Source organism: Adiantum capillus-veneris, chromosome 17, assembly GCF_014529385.1.
Source record: "Adiantum capillus-veneris isolate H3 chromosome 17, ASM1452938v2, whole genome shotgun sequence".
In the NCBI taxonomy this organism is placed as follows: Eukaryota; Viridiplantae; Streptophyta; class Polypodiopsida; order Polypodiales; family Pteridaceae; genus Adiantum; species Adiantum capillus-veneris.
This window is the reverse complement of record NC_140947.1, coordinates 23598585-23605936: the sequence shown is the minus strand read 5'-3', so window position 1 is coordinate 23605936 and position 7352 is coordinate 23598585.

Sequence of the window (7352 nt, the reverse complement as noted above, 5' to 3'; positions counted from 1 at the left end):
CTTCCTTATCCAATGTTTAGAGTTCCTCGTCGACGAGCAATTCAGTTGTGTAGAAACTTTTGGTTGCCTTTGCTTCTTCTTTTTCTCTGTTTGTTGTTTGCCCTTGTCCGTGGATTCTCCCTTTGGAGGTGGCTCTTCTCCTTTGGTGAACTTAACTGATTGACTTTCACCTTCGTATTTGATAAGCACTGATTTAGAACTCCAGTCAATCATTGCATTGTATTGCTTCTGCCATGGTTGTCCTAGCAATAATGGATGTTGTGTAGCTTGGTCTTCAACCACGTAAAACATATGAGGATACACATATTGGTTAATCTGTATATGTAAAACTGTGCATCCGACAGTTTTGATTGCATTCTCAGAGTAACTCTTTAACTCTTGCTTGGCAGTTTGTAGTTTAGTGTCATTTGTCAATTGTCTATACAAACTGAGTGAAAGTAGGTTAGCTTGAGCTCCTGAATCCAATAGTGCTCTGGCTTTGATTTGGTTGGTTCCTACTTTGCATTCAATGATGGGTTCTTCTTTGTCATTATCCATTTCTGTTATACTGACTGCGTTTATTCGTATTGCTCCTTCATTGCGCTGTTTCTGACGCAGTAGTCTTCTTTTCTCCATTCTTTCCTTCGCCTCGGCTTGCGCTTCCTCCTCAATCTTTTTCTTTTTCTGGACACGCAGCTTTTCTTGATGTATTTTGAGAAGCATGTCTTGTGTTAGCGGCAACAGATACTTTTTCACTCTGCATCCACTAATCCAATTGGGCATTTCTTCTCCGTCTAATGTAGCAAGCTTGACGGCTCCACTTGGTGATAGATCTTTAATCACCAGAGGTCCCATCCCTCGCTTTTTAAGCTTTTTAGCATGCTGTTTCAGAGTGTAAACTAGGACATAGTCCCCAACTTTAAACTTTTTAGTCCGCACATGCTTATCAAAAAATTCCTTTTGTCGCCTTTTTTGAGCGTAGATGGAAGCTACTGCTTTTAGGCGAAGCTCATCTAGCTTTTCCAGGTCATCTAATCTATCAGAGAGCTCGTGCCCTGTCCATTCTAGATCCTTAGCCACCCTTAAGGTTGAAATCAAGAATTCTATTGGCAAGATAGCATTTAGCCCAAAAACCATGTTATATGGGGTCGTTCCTATTGATGTTTTATATGCTACCCTATATGCCCATAATGTTGAATGCAACTTCTGGTCCCAGTCAGTTCTCGACTCAGATACAATCTTCGTAAGGACCGTGCATATGGTTTTGTTTGTTGCTTCAGCTTGTCCGTTTGCTTGTGGATGATACGGGGCTGATTTCCTATGGATTACCATGAATTCATCTAGAAGGATCTCTATCACTTCATTTATGAAATGTGTGCCTCGATCACTCACAATTTCTATTGGCAATCCATATCGTACAAACACGTATTCATATAGAAATTGTGCCGTGGTCCTGGCATCTGCTTTTTGAGTTGCCTTTGCTTCGACCCACTTTGTTAGATAGTCTGTAGCCACAATGATGTATTGTGTATGAGTCTTATATGCAGGAGGCGAAATGGGTCCAACATAATCAATCCCCCATTTTGCAAAAGCTCTTGCCCCCATCATTGGTCTAAGCGGCATATCATCTCTTTTAAGTGGTACTTTGGTCCGCTGACAGTCATCACACCGTTTAACGTATTCCTCAGCGTCCATACGTAATGTTGGCCACCATATTCCTGCGGCTAAGACAAGTTTTGTTGTCTTATCACCTGAGAAATGGCCTCCACCCACTCCTCCATGAGCTTGCTCCAGGATTATCACATACTCAGACTCTGATGCGCAAATCCTAAGCTGGTTGTCTTTACCTCTCTTATAGAGTTGATCTCCTATCAAAGCGTAATCTCTAGCTTCTGTCTCTACAGATTTCTGACGAGCTTTTGACGTTCCTTCTGGGAAAGTTCTATTTGTGAGATATTCAACAATATACTGACTCCATTCTGGAGCGATCATCATCTGATATAATGTTGAAGCAAAATCTGTATCCGCTGACACCTCTCCATAAACCGTACAGTTATCCACTAAGTACAATGCCTCTCTCGTTACTTGCTCGAAACTTGTACAAGCTTTCAAGTGCAAGTCCTTCTTGAGAGTGTCGTTCCTCAGTCCCTCAATAAAGAGAACAGATAGTCTGTCATCTTGTGGTCGTTCACGTACTGGACATCTCTCAATGTATTGTTTGAAGCGAAGTGACGCTTCCTTCACTTTTTCGTGTTCTCTCTGTTTAAAAGCATATATTTGTGAGACCGTATTGTGCTTAATCCCTCGTTTTGAGAATTCCTCAGCAAACTCTCTTAGCAAATGGTCAATGTCATGGAATCCCCCAATGTTCATTGGTTGAAACCATGTCAATGCGGTACCTTCTAGAGTAAGACCAAATCCCTCGTATTGTGTATGGAAATCTGTTATCTGCTCAGCTCTTAAGACTTGCTTAAAGAGTGACACATGTGCATACGGATCTCCTGAACCACCATACTTCTTTGGCATACACTTGGCTACTTGAGATGGTCTCATACGTCTATGATCTGCTACCAATCTCATTGCTCCTGTGTCCCGGCTAAAGCTTTCTCTAGCATCATGGACTTCATGGGTTACCCTTGTCGGTTACGCCGCTAGCGGAAGCTAAATAGCGAGAACTCAACCAACAACAGAATTTGTCAGACGAGGATGGAGCTTGACCCGCAGGCGCATGGAAACAACTAGGTGGGTGTCAAATCACCTACTCGACCTTCTAATGACAATCACTACTAAGGAAATCAAATCTAAGTTCTAAAACACGCAAGTGACTGAAATCCGTACTACGAACGAATGCTATACGAAACAGGATCTAGAATCATCGAATCGATCTCAAACTCAAGGGGAAGTCTATACACTAGGTAAGAACAACACCCTAAAGACTTGAACTGCAAAATCAACCTATAACCACTCCGTGCGGTAAACGCGTATGAAGACAGGCCGAAAAATACAGGTGACCGAAACTTGACCCCGATGGTACTAATGTGTAGCTCTACTCGTTGTGGTTCTATTGATATGCTGCACGCTCTATTCCGACACACGAGTTGGAAGAAAACTCACACCGAAGCTCGTAGGAACTTACCACACGTAGAAGCCGATAGCGCGCACTCTTGGTATCTGTGCGTAGCTCTCACCGTTGCTAACACAATGGCGGTGTCGCTTCTCCAATGGCGGCCTCGTAGCTCGCGTAGCAAGGAGATAAGACTCTCTCTCTCTCTCTCTCTCTCTCTCTCTCTCTCTCTCTCAGACACAGTCACGGCGCTCAAAAACTCACTTTGATTAATAATTGAATCCCCTTTAGGTTACAAAACTTTGGCTTATATACCTTAGCCTTGGAGGTGAGAACATCTCTAATTATTTACATCAACAGGTGAAATTACTTCGGGATTACAAGGTGGAAACTCAATTGAGTCCCGTTACTTAATGAATGGCTCAAATCAAAATTAATGTCGGAAAGACATTTATTACAATCAATGGTTACAAAATGATGGGTGTGAGCAAAAATGCGGGTGTGATCCTTTGCTGGCTCAACAGCCATGTACATCAAATTCATTGTTGCACAGCTCAAGACTTCAATCTTGTATGATGAAGGAGGGGTTACGACAAAATCTCTTGGAGAAATCTAATGTTTTGACCCTTATCAAGGATTCTAGTGCTTTCATGAAACCCCCTAGCCATTGGTACCACTTTTATGCAATCTCTCTAAAGATCACCAAAAATTAACACCTTAAAAATTTCCACTCCCAAGGAATTACACTGACTTTCAACAAAGCCAATCTATTTCTTGGTATTCATCCATCACCATGAAGTTGTACACAAGCCCATTTAATGCTCAACTAGAGAAAGCCGATCTTTTTCTTGGTATACACCCATCACCATTTTAAACTCTTAAAGTTGTACACAAGCCCAATGAATGCCCAACAAAGCCAATCTATTTCTTGGTCTACATCCATCACCATTGAAACTCTTAAGCTGTACTCAAGTCCAATGAATGCCCACCTACCCACATTTCCCTCCAAAAGTCTTAGATTTTTTCCCTCCAAAAGTGCTTATAAAACCAATAGCCTAAAGAAAGAAGTTTTTGTATTCATGGAATGCCATGATGAGACTCAATAAGTCGAAACGCGTTGGCAAATGCCATGATGCCATATTTTAGTAAAATCTCTCTTTTTCCTTTGTGGGATCCCTTCTCTCCCTTTAAGCTTATGTGAAGTACTCGCACGCTTGGCTTTTATAATTAATCAAGTTATAAAAATCTAACCTTTATGGATCGCTTCGCAATCACGTTCTTATCTTATTCTTGCAGGTATACTTGGTGCGAAAATCGAGTTGACTGAACGCTTAAAAAGCGGCTATTTTGAGAAGTCGCATGCTTTTCGAGGAAAAGAAGGATAAAAGAACGACGGGTGGTGCGTTTGGGGATCATTCACAGATCTCCTCTTCTGCGAGTGCGAGTGCGAGTGTGAGTGAGACGCTGCATGCAAGCGGACTGAAGCTCGGGGGTGGTCGGGAGGTTCGAGCTTCGTACAACGGAGTGCGCCCATATTCCATTGCTCCTCTGTTGTATCAAAACTCTGCAAAAATTCATCAATACAAAGATCTCTTTCTCTATCTTTTGTTGTCTATCTCTATTATTCTGTTCCTGTGCTGACAGCCAGGGGTTGTTAAAAGAAAACATCGTGCTTGGCACTGCCTTGGTCGACATGTATGCCAAATGTGGTGCGCTTCATAAAGCATGTTAGTTAGTATTTATGTCAAGTGCGGTGCGGTCCTCCAACAAGCCACAGTGTTTCCTAATGGAGTGCATTGATTGCAAGATATGTCTAACAGGGCTAGGGTCATGAAGCTCTAGGCTATTTTCAGTAGATGCAGAGAGAGCCTTCTTGAACACGGATTGCAAGCGAAAGAAGAACCTCAAGAACACAAGACCCTCGAGAACCCAAGACCCATAAGAACCCAAGTTCCTCGTGAACTTAAGAACCAAAGATCATAATACATGGTCATCACCCGAAGCGTAATGGATACTTCACATGGAAGTGATGAGCATAAGAGAGGCCCAGAGAACACTTCCAAAAAGTATTGTGTTCGAATGATTAATCAGCACGCATTGTACGAGTGTTTCATTTGTGATCGTTTTTTGTATTTTAGTCAGCGTCTTTATGTGATCCCTTTTCCTAGGCATGACATATTGTACGTTGAGCACGTTTCACTCATGAATGAGCACGGATGTATGCGGATTTCTCATGAAAAGAAGTATGCATTCAAGGAAGTCACAGTCCATGTTTGCTTCCTTGGTACGACACAGTTGTAGAAAGAGCACAAGAAAGAATGAGCACCAAGTATGGGCATTTCCGTGCCACAATTGATTGATTTAGATGGGAAGAGAAAGATTCGCTCTCATTGTTTGCGTGTGTGTGGTGAACGGTTTGGCACTCCGTCTATTTGTTCATCTACATTGCATGCACAGTCTTTTAGGAAGACGATATTTTTTCCAATCACCTTACATGGAATAGGTATGTTCATGTTTTTGTGTTGGGAGTGGTTTCAGGAATTTTCAGCCTCGGAGATTCTTGAAGAAGACGGACCTGCGTCCATAGAAGAAGTGGAAGCATTGAAGGAGACTCAGAAGACTTTGTGTCGCTTTCGGCGCGGCCCAAAGAAGCAAGCATTGCAGACCTTTATGAAGTTCAAGTACCGCACGACCCACACATCAGAGTGGGCCGACAAAGAGTCCCTTCCAGGATTCCGGATGCTATTGGCGATCTCCCTCAATGCCATACAATTTAGTACTAGTACTAGTACCTCAGTTTGAAAAGGAGGGGATGTCACGTGACACATCCAACCCTATGTGTCCGTGGACAAGCTACAGCTCGACAAGGGTTCAATCAATCGAGTCAGTCCTGATTTAGGAGTGTTCTGGCACTTTTGTTAGTCTATTTGCAGATCGTGCATGTCCAGACACTTAGATTAGATGCATATCCTCTGGTTACACACAACATGACCATCAGAATCCATCATGAAATTTTTTCAGTGCATTAAACCTACTTTTTGACATTTTTCACTTATTTATTAAGTGACTTTTGTTGGAAAGTAGATAGGGCAATTTTGCTAAGTTTGTATAAATAAAAACCTAGCGCTAGCACTTTCTGGCAGAAGAGGAAGCAGGAGCACTGCTCAACAGGCAACTTCTCAGCAAGACCCCCCCCCAAATCAGCAAGGCTAGCGTTTTTGCATCTGCAAGGACCTAGCGTTTTCTTCTATAGACATCCTTGCGATTGTTGCACAGCAGATCAGCCCTGGCAGCAGCAAGAACCATCAAGAAGCCTAGCGTTTTGCATTTGCAGCACAACCGGCAGCAGAGGACCAATTTCAGTCCTAGCGTTTTTGGTTTGCAGATCAACCTCAGCGTTTTTGCAGATCATCGCGACAGAATCACCCATAGGACCAACGTTTTCAGTTTTCAGTCTTTAGCACTCGCAGAACAAGTTCCGAACCTCGCAGATCTCACCTTCCCGCAGCAGTTCCTCGCCACACCATGGGATCCATCGAAGTTTGCAGTTTCAACCCGGAAAACGTAGATTTCAGCATCTGCGTTTTCAGCGCGTCGTCGTCGCATCGTCACCATCGACATCATCACCGACATAGATTCAATTCGGCAGATAAATATTTGTAGATTTCACCCCTTAGCATTATCAGATTCAGCCCGTCTCGTCGTCGTCCTCATCGTCTTCGACATCGTCGGCAAGTCCAAGGATTGTAGAGATTTGTGCAATCATAAGTAGACCGCTCTCGCCATAGAGAGTGGGGCCCTCGAAGGAGGGTTTTACAACCTCTCTGGTGTCGTATTCTCTTCTCTCTCTATCTCTCAGTCTCATGCACGTTCACGCACAGTGTCCATTCACTTTGTTCGTGTTCACTACACTCTCATTAAGAACGGAAGGCTCTCCCTTCCATAAGAAAAACGAACCTTGAGCACAATTTGGAGCACTCATCTTGAGCAAAGTTCATCTTTCATTCCACTGCACCTTACAGAAGGACATACTCAACAGGGGTAGGGACAGAACGCTTTGGGTTGTTTTCAGCGGATGCAAAGTGAGGGCATTTATCTAGATGCAATCACCTATTCTTGCATCTTGAAGGCATGTGGCACTATGCAGAACGCCCATATGGGCAATGTAATTCATGATGATATTGTCAGTCAGGGGCTGTTGAAACAAAATGTTGTGCGTAGCATTGCCTAAGTTGACATGTATGCTGAATGTGGTGTACTTAAAAAAGAACCTATGCTTCTTGATAAGATTCGTGTCCGAAACGTCATC